Source organism: Xenopus laevis, chromosome 7S, assembly GCF_017654675.1.
Source record: "Xenopus laevis strain J_2021 chromosome 7S, Xenopus_laevis_v10.1, whole genome shotgun sequence".
Lineage (NCBI taxonomy): Eukaryota > Metazoa > Chordata > Amphibia > Anura > Pipidae > Xenopus > Xenopus laevis.
The window spans coordinates 66357122-66376215 of record NC_054384.1 but is presented as its reverse complement, the minus strand read 5'-3'; the positions used below and the strand labels follow the sequence as shown (position 1 = coordinate 66376215).

At 40.2% G+C, this 19094-nt stretch overlaps 1 pseudogene; it reads left to right on the top strand.

Moving 5' to 3' along the window:
- The first annotated feature begins 302 nt into the window (after nucleotides 1–302).
- Nucleotides 303–18370, top strand: LOC121396031 (annotated as a pseudogene).
- The last annotated feature ends 724 nt before the right edge of the window (nucleotides 18371–19094 follow it).

The following is a 19094-nucleotide window of genomic DNA, read 5'->3' as shown; positions in this document are numbered from 1 at the left end:
AGCACTAAGGATATGAGAAGTATTACTAAACAAGTTAGTCTCAATCTGTATCTCTCATTAATCCTTGTTTGGGCAAAACAGTCTACATTCTTGTACTTGAGAAGGAATCAAGAATATTGTGATTTTTTTTGTTTATATTTCACTATTCCACCTATTTTCAGAAAGTATCCGAATAAAAATAATTTTATTTTTTCATCATTATTATATATTGATCTCAGTACATTTCCCTTTCTGCTTCCACTGAGCATAGTCTTATTTCTCTCCTGCTTTTACCATTCATTCCTACTGTTTTTCCCCATAGGATGATACCATTGCTCCATCTTATATCTCTGATCACCCTAATACCATGCTCCAGTTCAATAGAGGATAACAAGATTCTTCTTGCTGTGGAACACCAGGGATTCCAGGTATACCTGGGACACATGGTAATGCTGAATTACCTGGTAGGGATGGAAGAGATGAAAAAGCTGTGTCCCCTGGCACAAGTGAATCTAAAGGTGATCCTGGAGAACTAGGTAATATTAACTATTTGATTAGATATTGGCACATATGTGTGCTCAAGGGAGTGGTGTTTTGACACCAAAACAAAGCCATTCCCGGCACAGCTTATAAGTGTAGTTCACATTAAAATGACGTTTTAATATGATGTAGGCAGTAATATTCTAAGAAACTTGCAATTTGATTTTCATTCATTATTTTTTGTATAATTTTAGCAACCTCAAAGCCCAAATGGAAGGCAAATAGGACAGGATTTGAAAAGAAAGATAACCGGTAAAAAAACAGCAACAAACTTGTGCTCTCACAGTACCTGCATTTCTTTGTGGGTCAGTGTCCCAAATACCAGACAGAGTTTTCTATTGCAGGATGGAAACAGGCTGAATAGGAAGGCTAATCATTTCAAAAACATATAAAACTTCAACTTTGAATGTATACAGAATGGAGCTTGTAAACCTTTCCCATTTAAGAGGCAGTCAGTGATGTTATATATATGATATCAACGTTACATTGACTATTATATCCATGAGGCAGAGATGTTACATTTTTTTGTATTCTTCCTGGAAATGTTTGTTGAAAAGGACAAGAGGTCCTCTGCAACACACTGCCCAAGCACTTTGCTATTCTCAACATAAAATAAGGTATTTAGACTGATTTGTGATGGTAAATGTATTCAAGTGCCAATCACTTCAAAAGTGTCCAAGTTGAAATCCATCAGATTCTCTCCCAAAAGACTCATTGCATGAATTCTGCCACTAGATGGCCTGCTATACTTATTGAAATTACAATTGAGCTATGCACATACTGGTTTGCTACTGTCCAGGATGATCTTATCCAAAATAGTTTGACATTGGTAGTTAGATACATTTGTTCTAACAAAGTTATGTGTTCATCATGCGTGGGGGGGGGGGAGATATGTGTGCATGAGAGGGACATGCTTGTTACTTGCCTTAACCCAACTGTCTATACATCCATCCATCATCTAAGCCAGGTTTGGACTGGGAGTCAAAAAAGGCCCTGCCATTTCAAGTACATAGAGGAAACACATAAACTGGGATAGTTGTTCAAGGGCTTTTTATACTCCCCACCATGCATGCAGGGCCGGATTTACATAGCGGACACCCTTAGGCCTGCTGCCATTCATCACCCCTGTCCCCTCCCCTTCTTTTGTGCACATGCACAGTCCGGGAGCACTGGGGATTGGCACATGGGAAATTTTAAAAAAGATTGTATTTCATGATCAGCCCCAGAGCTTCCAGACAAATGTGGGTGTGGTTGGCTTCATGCTGCCCCCTAGAATCCTGCTGCCCTAGTCCCAGGCCTTGGTGGCCTTTCCACAAATCCTGGCCGGCATGCATGAAACATATCTTGAAGGTCAACCCTTCAACTACCTGCAAACACATATACTTGCATCTAAGTGGTATGTCTTAGGCTCAGACTTGGATATGTCATATTTGTCACTTGCTTTCCCTCGTCCTTTGGGAGTGGCTCTCTCTCTCCCACATTGTTGTCTTGACAGAGTTTATGAGGTTACCTTTAATCTGTTAAAAGCTTCCAATTCATCAACACATTAGCACTAGGGATGCACCGAAACCACAATTTTGGATTCGACCGAATCCTTCACCAAAGATTTGGCCGATTACCGAACCGAATCCAAATCCTAATTTGCATATGCAAATTAGGGATGGGAAGGGGAAAACTTTACTTCTGAATCCTGCTGAAAAAGCCCTAATTAGAACAGAGCACTTGTGTGCTGTCCATACTGTCCATTAACAGCCCCATCTCCACATGCAAGATGCTTATCACTGTATCTGTCATCAACAGTCGCTTCATGTTGCAGTGAACTTAAGCAGCTCAATTTATCATCAGTACAGGGTGCATGAAGTTTCTTTCATGAAATGACCTCATGACACATTTAATCCATCCATACTAACATCTTCATTTGACATCAGAGATCCTTGGTTTTGGGACATAGGTCCAGAGGAGCTATATTTCCTTGCAGCTCAAAAAGACTCTCAGATTGTGGCTCTCATGTTAGAACCTTCAGAAGAGGATGCCAATTCTTTACTATGACCAGAACAAAAACATTGCCATAGTTGTTAGTGTGGAATAAATGTATGCTCCAAAAAATATGTCCAATGCCTGATAAGCCTGGACACTATTTCGTAAATCTTGCTTATAGTTTCTGTTCTTCAGTTGACCAGAAAACTATTACTGTTATTCAGGATACTATCAACACTAGGTTGAGACCTAATCATTCTTGGGGGACCCTAAAGGCACTACTACTTCATTATAATTTACATTGATCATAAAATACCGGTATAATACTTTCAGAGAGTTGAGTGGGATCATATATAAAAATAGAGGGGCACAGGCCCATAGTAATGTTTAGATTCATCAATTAAACACACTCAAGTTTTGAGAACATAAGTTTGAACTTCTTTCTTCTTTTGTCTTAATAATATTCATGTGGGAATCAGAATTCAGAGTTAGGGGAAGATTTACTAAAGGGCGAAGTGACTAACGTTAGCGAAAATCTGCCAGTGTGACGTCATTTCGCTAATTCGCCAATTTACGGGCACAGGTGTAACTTTGCTAGTGAAGGAGATAGACTATAGCAGTAATTTGCTCCTGAAGTTGCGCTCTGGGAAGGGAAGTAACTAGTCGAATTCACTAAGATGTGGATTTTACTGAACGTTACCTCTTGCACCAGACTTGCCTTAGCCACCTCAGACCAGGCAAAGTGCAAAGTAAATAGTTGAACATTTTTCTAAGTCCCAAAAAACGCTGGCAACTTTTAATTTTCAGAGTGATAGGCTGCAAAAGATTGTACATTTTATAACATTTGGCACATAACCTATACACTGGGATCATGTGTAGGGCAAAATAACAATTCTATTTTATTTAATTAAGGTCTCCCAGGCTTGTGTAGTATAATTTATTTGCTGCAACATATATGTCTATTCAACTTTAACTTCCGCCATATGCAAATTAGACAACGGTAGCGCAACTTCGATTCGCTTGCCGCAGTAACACTAGCGCAACTTTGCCAGCGTTCGGCGCCCTGGACGCAACTTCGGATTTTAGTGAATTAGCGTTGTCCTGCCAAATCTACACCTGTGAAGTGACTCATTGCAGACGAATATACAATATACAGTATACAGTAGTGATGTGGCGGGCCGACCCGATACCCCGCGGGCCACCTTCAAATGCCGGCATCCGACTTCCGGGTTCCAGGTTATACTCTCCGATCTGCTCGCCCCCACACCTTTTTGTGACATCATTGTGACGTCTATAAAAGGACCCCCGGAAGCGAGGGGGCACAGATAGTCTAATTTCTTACTTTTTATAAAGAGTAAGTTCCCAATGACAAAACAATTGATGAAAATTAAATAGTCCATTCAAAGTCACTGAGTCAGATGCCAGTTTCTTCATAAAAGTCACACAAGGTTGCAGTCACCTCAGGAAGTAAATCAATCCTCAGTAATCTTGAACATTTATAAAATGTGCAGGGTGTATGGGTGCAGGCCCATAGTAGGTTTTTAAAGATCCTTCCAATCTTTATAAACGCTTACTATCCACAGGAATTCCAGGTGCTCGAGGTTTCCCCGGTATGGCCAGTCCTTCTGGTTTACAAGATGAGAAAGGGGTGCAGGGAAAATGTGCTGTGTCCTCCTGCTCTGCATTTAGTGCCAAGCTATCAGAGTCTCGCACATCACCCATACCTGGGCAACCTGTTCCCTTTGAAAAAGTATTAATAAATGAACAGGGGCATTACAAGCCAGAAAACTGGATGTTTCCACTGTGTTGTACCAGGGCTCTTGTACTTCTTCATCCATGGCACTGTCTTCCGTGGATCACTTCACCTGCAGCCATGGGCGTCCACATATAGAGGCAAGTGGGGGGGGGAGGGCACTGCCCCCCTGGACTTGTACTTCATGCCTATCTTGCCCATGTGCATCTGTAATGGCAAAGCCTGGGACCCTGAGGGAGAAGGCACTTACCCCACCACACGATCATCAGTGTCAGACTGGGACACCAGGGGCCCACTATCAGTACTATTATTCTTCCTCTCCTCACTCAACCGCTATTCTCCTCGTCTCTTTTCTTTACATAATATAATACTATCATCTATTATTCCATCTATTTAGTCTTTTTGTTCTCATAGAAATAAAGAATGACCATGAACTATGCTAAATGTTTAGCAGCATGAGGACCCACTGATACCTGGGCCCACCGGGAGTTCTCCTGGTATCCCTTTGGCCAGTCGACACTGACTCTAGGTAATTACACCTGGTGAAAACATTTTCATTATCATACCTCCTTTGTCTTTGTGTTGCCTGTGAAAATGTTATGTGCTGCTCATACACCATATGACTTCAAGTATGCAATTTTAGCTTGTATAACCTTCCTCCATACAGTACAGCTAGCTATGTTCAACCCTGTGTTCATTCCAGGAGTCTGATTCTCAACATTTGTTTTATAAAACCTCTATAGATTATACAGTACCTTCTTACACTAATAAATGGGTGTGATAAAGGCTGGGCAGTGACAAGTCTATATAAAAATCCCACCTAATCCAGCTGCAACCCAGTATAATTTGTCTTTGTTATCATCTACTGAAGAGATTAAATTCCTCCCTAATTCGAGGGAATTTTAGACAACTAAGGTAAAAGAGCATGAGATGATGATTCTAAAACAGAATTTGGTTGCAGATCTGCATGTAACTGATTTTCTCTCTAAATATTCAATTTCCATGGCTTCCGTAAACCAACACAGGCCATCAGGGCCCTTCTAAACTACAGGGTCGGCCCTTTTCCAAAGGCCCAAAGGGAGGAGTTGTCCGAAGGCCAGTTAGGGTGAGATTTAGGAAGGATGTTTATTGGCTCTCAGTATTACTTAGGTTTAAAAGTCCTATGGAGGATAGTAGGACTGACACAGCAGTTATATGTTGTTTCACTTTCATTGTCCGGAACCAAGGAGAAACATAACCAATGTGATCATTTCCTGCTCTATAAGAGCCTTATTCTAATGTCTCTCCCTCCCCCTCTATATATTATCCCTGCCAAATCCCTAGCCCAATACCCACAATAAAGATACACACAATGACTGTGTAATTCACAGCTTTATTAATAATTAGATAAACTGCGCTTTTTGATCGCAAGGAAGGCAAAAAACCTCTGAGAAGTGAATTTCCTTCACTAGAGGGAAAAATTCCTTCCTGACCCCTTAAAGGCGATCGGATTTGCTCCCACGATCAATGCGCCAAATGGAATCAAGGGAAGCGGGGGGGGGAATATGGTAAGGTAAGGGACTGCGGTGAAAGGATGAGAAAGAGAAGGGAATATGGCAGCATAACCATGGACACATTTAAGCTGCATGATGAATGCTGCATTCCTTTCCATTCCATTGGCAGCCTGCAGACCCCGCATTTGCAGTCTGAGGGATGGAATGAAAAGGAATGCAGGGTCTACCAAGTGGCTTAAAGGAGTCCTGTGTATAACACCATATTTTGGATAAAGGGGAGGAACCACTGGTGGAACTATAGTGGCTGAAAGCACCGCTGGTGAAAGTGCAGTGGATGAAAGGGGGGCATCACTGGTGGAATTGAGATGTCCCATAGTTACTGCTGTTTCCTGAGGATGTGGTGCCTAGACTGAGGTACATCGGTATTTGCACCGAGGAAACTGCTGGTGGTTGCTGGTATCATTGGCCGAGTTGTTCCGAGGACGCACCTGTAAAAACCAAACAAAATAACTCAGACTATGTATTTTTTTTACGTTAGCGAAGTGATATAACTTGTAAAATCCTTATATGGGTATGGGACCTGTTATCCAGAATGCTTGGGACCTGGGGTTTTCTGGATAATGGATCTTTCTGTAATTTGGATCTTCATACCTCAAGTCTACTAGAAAACCATGTAAACATTAAATAAACCCAATAGGGTGAATTTGCTTTATCTTAGTTTGAATCAAGTACATGAAACTGTTTTATTATTACAGAGAAAAGGGAAATCATTTTTAAAAAAATTGGATTAGCTGAAGTATATGGGAGATGGACTTTCCGTAATTCGGAGCTTTTTGGATAATGGGTTTCCGGATAACGATCCCACACCTGTAATATTTAGGAGCACATTAAGCACAAATCAGGTGATTAAGCCAAGTGTGGGAAAGAAAAGGATGGATTATATACTGCACCTGAATATCTCTCATTGTTCTTAATCAGTATGGCCTTGTTGATCTTCTCTAGCTCTTTGTAGAGGTGTTTCAGGTGGGCCTTGATGTATCTGTAGTCCTGCCAGAACTCGTTCTTAAGGTGTAATTTCCACCATTTTGTGATCTTCACGCAGTCCTTGGCCATCCACAGATCGTAGAGTGCAAACCTGATGTCAAAGGTGATCTTGTCCCTGATGCACTCGAGATAAGGGCCCGCGGCGTGGATCCTCAAAATCCCTGATCTCAAAGATGCCAGATCAGGCGAGATCCACGGTGCGGGCTAGAAAAATGTAAGAAGCAAGAAAACATTGAGGTCAGGGCACACACTATGCTAAACCCTGTCAAATTTCTGTTTCGTTGTATTTACACAGAAGATATGACATGTTTAGCATTGGGTTAGCCCCTCCTTTAACCCCTTGGATACCTTTCTCAGCAGTCAGAAAATAAAATGAGGAAATTAGCTGTGAGCACCTTTACCTTTTCAAAGCGCCACTGGTAGTATTGCCGGCTACTTGCACTCATGCCCATCTTTGATGTTCCTGTAATATAAAATAGAGATTTGGGAAGGTTAGAGTTAACGTAAAGATGTAAGACCCCCAAATAAACACAATAAAGAGGTCAAAACAGCAGCATATTTACACCTTATTTAATGAGAACCCTTTTCATTCAGAAACTATGGTTTTAATATGGTTCCAATTACAAACAAATTACTTACTTATGTATATAGAATGCCCCTCCCCACCAGCTCCCCATGTCCCTATTTTAAGACAATACCATCCCATTTTATTTGGTCCACAAATCAGCCCATTATTTCTGTCAGGGCCCTACTTTCCTCTGGATCAGCAGTTAAACAAAAAGGTAGACCTTGATGGACGTGTGTCTTTTTTCAGCCTCATCTACTGTGTAATACATATTACAGATGGGAACAGTGCCGCCATTAGAAATCAGGGGGCCCCGAACAACAAAATTTTCGGGGCCCCCCCACACTGGCACTCGATCCCCACCCCAGATCCCGCCCACTTCACATCACAGTTAAAAGACCACACAGACATCAGCGCTCAAAAAGTAACCCCCCCCCACACACACAAGTTATAAAAGCTATTGATGTTCAAGGCCCATTTATAAGTTAAAAAAAATTGGGCCCCAAAGAATATTTTTTTAAAAAAAACATTGGCTCCAGGGCCCCCTTACAAGTTAAAAAATATATTTTTAAAAAAAACATTGGTGGCAGGGGCCCTATAGATATTAAATAATACATTGGTGGTCAGGGATTTAAAAAAAAAAAAACACACACAAATTGGTGTTCAGTAGAATTAAACTCATGGCTTCAGGACTTCTTTCGTGACTTTGAAAAACGGCGCCAGTGCCCCCCATAAAAGTTTTTTTAAAACACCATTGGTGCCAGGCCCCCTTTTACAATTAAAAAATCGTAGCTTCGGGTTTTTTCACCGCTTCAGTAGTTCGGCTTCGACTGTTTTCGTGACTTCGGTTCCTTTTCGGCACTTCTGTTTTTCGGCTGTTCGGGACTTGAAAAATGGCCGCACAGCTCGGGCGCTCTCAAAGGGGGGCCGGGTCTCTTTCAAAAGTGCAGCACTGCTGGGCCCCCCTTCATGCCCGGGACACTTGTCCCCCCTGTCCCCCCCGATGGTGGCCCTGGATAGGAAAATGCTGGATCCTTACCTTCCTCCAAATAACCCGCAATGGGTTGGGCAAGTTGTTCTTCTGCTCCTGATGAACGTTGATAGTCTTTAAAAAGACTTTTGTGTTTCTTCTTTATCTCTTCTGCTCCTGGGAATCGTTGAGAATCGCTGAGAATCGCTGGGAATCACTAGGAATCACTGGAAATCACTAGGAATCGCTCGTATTTCACTTTATGGGGAGAGAAAGAGAGAGAAGATATTGTGAACTGAACCCTCTCTGCCATATATATCTGTATATACTGGATTTCCCTTAATAGCTCAATACTGTGCTACTGAATATAGTTGTGCCTTATAAATAACCAGTAACACCAATCAGCAGCAACTTTAATAGAATGAAGGAGCTGATTGGGAGAGACTGGTGATTGGTGCAATCAAGGGCTCTAGACACCCCTGCTAATCTAGGTTGGGTCCTGGTGACACAATGCACAAACTAATAGTTAAATGAACACTTGGAATCACCCTCATTCATTTCTTTGCCAATTGCTTTCACCAGGGCTCAATTAAATTGAATTTAGAAATGAACGGGAGTGATCATTTGGGAGTGAGCATTTGGTTGGCCATACACTGAACTGTAAATCACATGGGGAAAAAACATCCCAAATCTCCCTCTGTGCCATTACTGTAAATGTTACTGGCAGGGTGTAATAGGTGCAGAAGACACTGGTTCCCATTAGAGACCCAGGTGAGTAATGGGCCCACTGGGGCTTTTCAAAACCAGTCAAGCTCTGATCATTGCCCCTGCACCCATAACACAAGGCACCCTAATTCTAGGCTAGTGCTACTTGTCTTTCTTCTCAGGTCCTCCCTTACCCATCATCTACTCTAATGTTGAGGCCACTAGGATGAGTGATGAGTGGGACAGTTGGCCAATGGCAGTTGGAAAAATGGCAGTTGACAGTTACAGCTAAAGAGTAGCAGAGTAAATGGTCTAACACTTCAAAAGCTGAAACAAGTAAACAAGAAATACCAAACATACTATATTCTAATAACTGCAAGTCAGCCACAGGGGGTGCTGGGAATTGTAGTTAAGGCACAGCTAGATAAGCACAGGTTTAGAGACAGTGGGACAGCAAGTTCTCATGTTGTCTCACTCCCCTTAGCAATGGCACACAGGCAGATTTTGGGTACTTTGGCACCCACAAGTTTTAGTAGTTTGGGCAGGGCTGCCACCAGAAACCATTTTCAAGGCACCATCATTGATTGTCCCCTTCCTTGTAGTTGTACCCCTTTGTACCTCCTGGTGGCTTATAACCAAAAATGCCCCCCCTTCCAATGCAATTGAAAAAGATGGAACTGGGAAGACAAACTGACATCTCCAATGGACAATTTCATGACAAGCACCTTCCCAGACAATTACAATAGCAGGCAATAGTGGGGCAATTTTGGTAGCTTTGGCTCTAGACTAAAGTCTGGACTGGGATTTAAAAACGGCCCTGGCATTTGAGACACACAGAGGCCCTCACAGCCCCCCCCCCAGCAGCCCAATAAATAGTGACTGTCTATAGCATCTTACAGCAGCCCCTTTGGCATTTGCCAGATCCCACAGATTACCAGTCCGGGCCTGGCTCTAGTCCCCAAACTGCTATAAATCATGGAAGCCACACTGCCCAAACTATCCCCTTGTATCATTGACTTTATGCCCCCCCCCCATAAAGTATGTTCCACTTACCTCTGAATCCAGAAATGAAATACTGGTCACTTGTGCCTGAGCTGTTAAGTCACCTTCCCTGGCAGCTTTCAGCCAATCAGTGCTGAGCTGGGAGTGATGTCATCCTCAAGTAAGACATGATATACCAGTAATTGGCAGCCAATCACATCAGTCACACACATGTGCATTTATGAAAATACAAAAAATAGACATGAAACATAAGCAGTCATAGAACCAGGGCCACCATCAGAACTCACTGGTCCCTGACAGGACTCTCCCATGCCCAATGAAGGAAGGTCCTGCTCAGATCTCCTCTCTTAGCCCATCAGCTACAACTCTGCTACTGGTTCTGGCTTTGAATGCTGGGAATTGTAGTTTGGTTCTGGCTTTGAATGCTGGGAATTGTAGTTTAGCAGTGGCTAGTGAGATACAGTTATGGGATCACTGAGGCAGACAGTATTATTCTGTTGGGAATATGTTTTTTCACGTTACTCTTTTGCAGCTCTTTATGTATGAATTGGAATAGTTTTCTTGTTTCAAATGTTCTACCTCCCTAGCAACCAAGCAGAGGCTTAAATAGACATAAAAAAGCATAGTATCCCTTGAAGCTTGCAGCCTATTGCCACAGCCTATTGTCACTTTACCTATAGAGACTGAGACTAGAGCTGCACCCAACAACCCCCCCCCCCCCCACACACACACACACACACATAGCTCCGTCACCGGATTTCCAATGTAAATCGGTGGCAGAGGCTGGGGAATCTTTTTTTTTTTTTTTTTTAAATAAATTTATAGGCACTCAAGGGCCGCCCCCCAAAACCTGCCGTTTTAGGCACAGGCCCTTGGGTGCCTTAATATAAGTACGCCCCTATCCTCTCCAAGAGATAACACGGCTCCTAAATCAGAAGCAGTTTCTGGAAACCGCAGATATTTTGTATGTACAATACTGTAGCAGGTGCTGAGGAAGGCATCCACCTTCTAATTAAAGGGGTGGTTCACCTTTAAACAACTAGTTGTTTTCAGATAGATCACCAGAAAGAATGACTTTTTCCAATGACTTTATATTTTCTATGTGTCACAGTTTTTCTATTATTGAAGTGTAAAGTATCATTTTTCACCTTCTGAAGCAGCCCTGGGAGGGGGGGTCGCCGACCCTGTAAACTGTTATAAATGGATACATTTAGTTGATACATTTCTTTTCTTTGTCCCTGCTGAGCAGAATCTCTTGGTTTCATTACAGGCAGATGTTAGAATTGATACAATAGTTGCTAATACTCCAGAGATGCTGCTGAGAAATGTATCAACTTAATGTTGCAAAATTGTAACAGTTCCGAGTCTGCCCCTGATTTACTGAGCTGCTAGAATTAAACACCAGAGCGTTACCGCCAGTAGGGACATTGCCAATTTACTAACTGACGCAGGCGCCAATTCGCTAGCGAAAGAGACTGGCACTAGCAGTCATTCACACTCTATTCGCACTCTATAGCCAGGCGACTTCCTCAGACCAGGCAAAGTGCATTAAAGTAGCTAGATCTTCCTCAATCTTCTGTCACTTACATTATATTCTGTGAGCTGAAAATGCATCAAAGTGCAAAAACGCTGGCATCTTTTCCTTTTTTCAGCCTAATTGCCTGCAAAACACCTTACTTGAACTTTTTTTGGGTAACCGGTTTTCCCAATACATTTGCAAACATACGGAACATTAATTTTACAGTGGGCACATTTGGATGGGTGCCAATCGGTCGCGAATCGTTCGCTGCGACAATTCACCCTTTAGTAAATCTGCCACATGGAGAGAATTAAATATCAATACCCCTATCGTTATCTATAGTTGGGCAGATAACCACAGGTTACACAGTATCTGTCTTCTCACAAGAAGCTGGTTATTCTCATGAATATTGTAAAATGGACATCCAAACACTTATGTTATTTCATAATTTCAGCTATCTCACATTTGATAATAATTGTATTCTGCCTGATGGTCACAATAAAAATAAAAATTCAAAATAAAATAAATTTAGTCTATCACAGGCATGATAACCATTTTACCCAGTGCTTCCTTACCATTTTATGCCACATATTCAAACCATGCCATCCAGGGTATTATAATTCTCTATTGATTGTGCCCATGTGTTAGAGAAATAATAGTCTGACATCTATCTCATGCATTCTAATGATATCAGTGTGTCTCACAACCTTTAAATGCAATATCCAATACTGTCACATGAATCAGACCCATTCTGTGCAGCAAAGAGTAACAATAAACTGCTGTTTCCAAGTAGGGTTGAAAATATTTCTGGAAAAATAATTGTAGCTTCCTTCCCTGTTATAAACATTAGAATCAAGTATAATAGTAGTTAGGTGTAACAAAAGCCCACTGTTAATACAAGATTCATACTATACTCTAATGTTGATGAGATCAAGAGCAGTTCAATATAGGAATAACATTAGCAAATACAGCCCTTAAGTTTAAAGCTTGTATATCAAAAACATATGAATATTTCTTATTAAAAAAGCTTAATTCATCAGATGTATTTTAGGATAATGTGGCCCTTTATTGCAGCAGATTCTATCAGTTCTCTACCTACTGTATGTCTGTGTTTAAAATAAGATGTTCCGACATATGAACTAACTCAGTAAGAAAATATGTGTCATACATTATCAATCATCTTCAGTCTGCTCTGGGACTTTGTAGGGGTTCATTGTCTTACGCACCTACCACTATAGCACAGTGGTTGAGCGTTTGGTCTTTTATTATCCTGGATGTCATGTCAAATCAAACAAGAGGATCTCTGACTGTAGTTTTGGGGTTACTCTGTTTTATGTGAAGTGAACTCATGATTGGGATAATTTATAAACCAGATTAAATAAACCAGATAACATATAAAGGACATTAGACATATTTCATACAGACTTGTCAACTCTGGTGCCCCTTCACCTGATCAGTCACAGTAACAGCCCAGTCTCCCTCTCCCCAAAATTGCATCCATATTCATTTAAACCCTCCCAGTTAAAAAGATCTAAAGCAATCCCAATATTGCCTTAGAAGCAGACAGAATTGGGTAGGGGTAATAGCATGACTGGGGTGTAGCCAGGGGCATAACAGGGTGTTAACTGGTTGTAGAAAGGCATTGCCAAAAATCTATAATGGTCCTTCTGGGTTAATATTTCTGTTCATACGTTATTGCATGAGTCAAATTAGATTTCATTAGTATTCATTTCTAACTAGATATGGTAGGATATCAGTAATTGCAGGTAAATATTTCACCAGACCAATAAAGGACCAAAACCAATTGTTTCTTTTCAAAAGAAAATGTGACCTTACTTTCTGCTTAGGCTGAAGGCTGTTAATTTCTCATGGTCTGTGAGATTAAAGTAAACTGATGAGGCAACTCAATGAGGTGTTTCAGTTCATTTATTTTCTAGTGGGACCATGATCTTGATTATATTTTGCAGAAAGATGTCCATTATTTTTGGAAGGTAATGTGTAAAGTTATTACACATCTGAATTGTGTAACATATACTATCTATACTGTCTATTGATAACTGAGCTTTACCTACCTCCCAACATTTGTAAAATGGAAAGAGGGACAAAAAGATCTGCCGCTTGTCAAAATAAATTTTGACAACACACATTTTATGGCCACACCCTCTAATTACCAGGTCTATTTTACAAAGTTTGGCAGGTTATGAAGTTTGAACACATTTCTGGGAGCTATAGGGTCATATTTTATGTGTTTTAACAGTTTTACAAATAAAGGTGAAATTGCCCTTTAAGATGTGAGTCACAGTTCTCCAAAGATACTTGCTTATCTTAAATAGTTACAATTGTGTCTTTACTTATCTTAAATTGTTACCAATGTATCTAAGTGTAGGGTCTGAGTTTTCTGGGCTCTCTGCCAGAGAAACTTGGTATCTTTTTCTGGCATCAGTGTAGGGGATCAAAGAGAAACTGGGCACTTTTTAATAAAAAAAAGCCGGGACTGTGGGCTCAGCTGTCAAAATCAGAATGTTTACAGAATGTTTGATTTTGCAATGTCATTTTTTAGCCTTGATCACCTTTAAGGCTGTGGTGAGAACAGAACATATGGGCATTATCAGCAATCTATTATTATTACAATTACTGCACAGGTTTTGTACACCCTAAGATGACAAGTAATGCAATTGTTTTAGAATTGAATCCTACAATGTGATCTGTTTAATCTGCTGTAAGGTACTCTTGTAATTTGTGATGCTGTAACCACAAAATAAAATGTCATGATTGAAACAGTCCCTTATTAAAGTAATAGGTTCATTGTGTCGCCAATATGATTGCTCCACTGCTATAATATCATTATTCTCCCCCCTTAAATGGATACCATACGATGTCAGATTAATTTAACATACCTTTCTTAAATCTTAAATTGCCTCTGTACCTTCACTTTTACCTAGTAAATACAATTCTGCATGGTAATCTGAGAGCCTGCTGGCATCTTAAGCAACAACAAATACTCTAGTAATAGATTATAGTTGTATTTTATAGCAGCTCTGGCATGGAAACTGATAAAATTAGATCACACTAAAAACACAATTTGGATGCAATTGCACTAAAAATCTTCCAAGTCCATATAGTGTCTCTTCCACCACTTGCTGTCAAAACACCTGTGCATGATTCTTTGGATGCAAGTGTGCTGTGCCAGTTGAAGCAACCTTTTGTTAAATCTAGGCATATTTAGAATGATAGTATTCCATATCCTATTTTATTACATGAGATACAATTATACAATAATACTGTGCAATGGCAAGTTCATTTAGGGCTATACAAAACATCAAATCTATTTCCTTTTTTTACTAAATCAGCTTATGAGCTGTGGAGACAGATGTGTGTCTGTAAAAGCCACATATACTATTAATTCTGCACATACCAAAACTGACAGAACAATGATCTGTTATACGCAGGACAATAAAAGGGGAAAGGAAACTGCATCCTTTCTGCAGTGCCATTACTGGAATCATTGGTACAGGTATAGGATCCCTTATCTGGAAACCCGATATCCAGAAAGCCCCGAATTACAGAATGGCTGCCTCCCATAGACTCCTTTTTATCCAAATAATCCAGATTTTTAAAAATGATTTACCTTTTTCTCCGTAATAATAAAACAGTATCTTGTACTTGATCCAAACTAAGATATCATTAATGCTTATTGGAAGCAAAACCAGTCTATTGAGTTTATTTAATGTTTAAATGAATCTCTAGTAGACTTAAGGCATGAAGACCCAAATTACGAAAAAATCCGTTATCCGGAAAACCCCAGGTCCCTAGCATTCTGGATAACCGGTCCCATACCTGTATAACAAAAAGCTTTGAACGTTCAGTATCACATCACATACATACCTTCATCAAAATAACACTGATTCTGAAATGGGGTTGGAAAGTCAATATTACTTTGACGAATTCAAATTAAAATTTCATATACCAGACAAAGAGAAATTATTTTGTCTTCAGCTTTCACACTGGTTCAACAGACTTGACTCAAAGGATTCCTTAAAACGCTTGTAATTCCAATATCTCCTTTTTTTTTAAATAAATGTATTGATTCCAATCTAGAGGTTAACATCATACTCATTCAATCAAACCTATGGAACAATATGGATTCTGCACCTCACCGAATGGAATCAACAGCAAAAAAATGGTCTAAATATATTCAAAACGAAGTTACCACTGAGACTTTGTTCAACCCTATAACTAATTTAGACAAATTAATAATTCCATCTAAAATATGGAGGGAACAGAATTTTAGACTAGTCCATTTAGCATACAAAAGATTTAATATTCATTCAAATGAATTCATTCAAAGGAAACTCTTGCCCTAAATGCGAAGCTCCTGCCCCAAATCCATTTCATCTACTTTGGGAATGTGCATTAATTAAAAAGTTCTGGAAAGATATTGAAAATCATCTAAAGACCATTTTACATTCACAGATTTCATTGTCTCCCAAAACTGTCCTCCTAGGGATGACCAACACTTTAAAATTAACATCAATAGCATGGAGAATCAAAGACAATAATGCAACACACATTTCAAAATATATAAAACTAATACTAGCGTCATCACGAATAAATATCTTCAGAAAATGGTTCGAAAAATCTATACCAACCATGAGCAAGGTGATACTTGAATTATAAACCCTTCACACCAACGAAGCTATTGGTTAAAGATTTGATAATACTTACAGTTGCCTAAACTTCAATTCCAAATGGAAAACCTAGAGTCTAGACTCTATAGAAAGAGAAACAATCTAAAATATCCTCAGTTGTTCCATGAACACATAGTGCCTACAAAATCAGAGTTATACAAAAATGTATTCTATATAATCCTACAATTCACCGTTATTTGAAAAATATTGAACTATTAATTTTTATAGTATTTACTGTAATGTTTGTTATTTATTGTGATTGTTAACATTGCTTCTTAATGAACACGTTGTTTTTCATGTAAAATATAAATAAAATAGTAAAATTTAAATAAAAAATCTATGGCTGCTAGAGAGTTTATAGCATGGATCTTTTAACAAGCAACATCCATGGGAACTAACATCAATATTAAGGTAAGGCCGCAGAATGTAATTTGGCATGGCAGCACTTTTGAAAAGAAAATTTGGGATTTCTAAAATTCTTATCTGATAAGCAATGCTGATTTCTTTGCGTAAGCCCAGTGGGCAGGCTCGGATTTACAAACGGGGCCCCCGTAGGCCGTGTCTAATCATCTCCCCCTCTCTGTATCCCTCTTTAACATCTCAATTTGTTTTTTAGCTTCTAGAATAGCCCAATGCACACCGTAGTAAAGTGTAGCACACCATGGTATAAGACATGCAGGGGTGATCCTGGCCCCTCCACTGCCTGAGGCAGCAGCAGTTGCTGCTGCCCCCCCTCCCCTGGAAATTCGCTCTTAAAGTACCAGGAGCAGCATTTTTGCTGCCCCTGGTACCTAGTGGGGCGCTGCTGCCTGAGGCGACAGCCTCAACTTGCCTCATTGCCGAAGCACCCCTGAAGACATGGTGTCCCAGAATGCTCGGAACCTGGGGTTTTCTGTCATTTGTATCACCATGCAATAATTTACCAATTACCGGTACCGATTCACCAAGGGTCGAATATCGAGGGTTAATTAACCCTCGATATTCGACTGGGAATTAAAATCCTTCGACTTAGAATATCGAAGTCGAAGGATTTTAGCGCAAATAGTGCGATCGATTTGAAGGATTTTAATCCAACGATCGAAGGATTATCCTTCGACCAAAAAAATTTAGGAAAGCCTATGGGGACCTTCCCCATAGGCTAACATTGAGTTCGGTAGCTTTTAGATGGCGAACTAGGGGTCGAAGTTTTTTCTTAAAGAGACAGTACTTCAACTATCGAATGGTCGAATAGTCAAACGATTTTTAGTTTGAATCCTTCGATTCGAAGTCGTAGTCATAGTCGAAGGTCGAAGTAGCCCATTCAATGGTCGAAGTGGCTCAAAAAACACTTCGAACACTTCGAATCCTTCACTCGAAGTTAGTGAATCGGCCCCTTAGTGGCATATAGACAGCACGTAACACGTGGTATGAATCTTTAACCTATAGTTTCGCTGGTGAAGGGTTTATAATTCAAGTATCACCTTGCTCATGGTTGGTATAGATTTTTCGAACCATTTTATTCGTGATGACGCTAGTATTAGTTTTATATATTTTGAAATGTGTGTTGCATTATTGTCTTTGATTCTCCATGCTATTGATGTTAATTTTAAAGTGTTGGTCATCCCTAGGAGGACAGTTTTGGGAGACAATGAAATCTGTGACTGTAAAATGGTCTTTAGATGATTTTCAATATCTTTCCAGAACTTTTTAATTAATGCACATTCCCAAAGTAGATGAAATGGATTTGGGGCAGGAGCTTCGCATTTAGGGCAAGAGTTTCCTTTGAATGAATTCCTTTGAATGAATATTAAATCTTTTGTATGCTAAATGGACTAGTCTAGAATTCTGTTCCCTCCATATTTTAGATGGAATTATTAATTTGTCTAAATTATTTATAGGGTTGAACAAAGTCTCAGTGGTAACTTTGTTTTGAATATATTTAGACCATTTTTTTGCTGTTGATTCCATTCGGTGAGTTGCAGAATCCATATTGTTCCATAGGTTTGATTGAATGAGTATGATGTTAACCTCTAGGTCACGTGGGGCGCGATCGAAGATGGCTGCGCATTGAGATCGCTCCTCATCCACAGGTTCCGGATCCCAATTTTACTCACATTTTGGACAAGACTAACCTGAGATTTTTAGCTCAACGGTAGTTGGAGCCCAGCACATTTGATTAATGGCCAGCAAAAGGCAACCGAGGGATCACAAAGGGGCACCGCCTAAGGTACAGAAACCAGCGCGTACGGTTGAGGCTTATTTAACTACACCACAAACTACGAGGCGTGCTCCGAGGCTGTCAGAGGACGATTCCTGGTCAGGCCCTGAATCCCAGATAGCTCCATCTCAACGACAGTTGACGTCGTCGGAAGAAACGGAAATCTTTGACAAATTTAAGGTACTTTTGCAACAGGAATTATCTAAAACTGCAGATAACATAACTGAAAAGATATCTTCTCAAATTCAGGATCTCGGCCAATGGACTGATATTTTGGAACATAAAATAGATGATGTTGTAACGGTTCTGGACGCTCATGAACAGGATATTGTTCTTCTACAGTCCCAACTGAAAGAGGCCATGGATAAAATTGAAGATGTGGATAACAGATCTCGGAGAAATAATATACGTATCCGGGGAATACCGGAATCGGTGGTGGATATACAACAAGTTGTTCATGTAATAATTACAACTTTACTACCAGATCTGTCTACTGAGCGATTGGAATGTGATAGGATTCATCGGGCTCTTCGGCCAAAGGCTAAGGAGGGTCCAGCTAGAGATATTATTCTCCGCTTGCACTATCACCAGACTCAGGTGAAAATATTACAAGCTGCCAGAACAGTGCAACAGTTACAATATGAGGGGCATTCTTTCCAGAT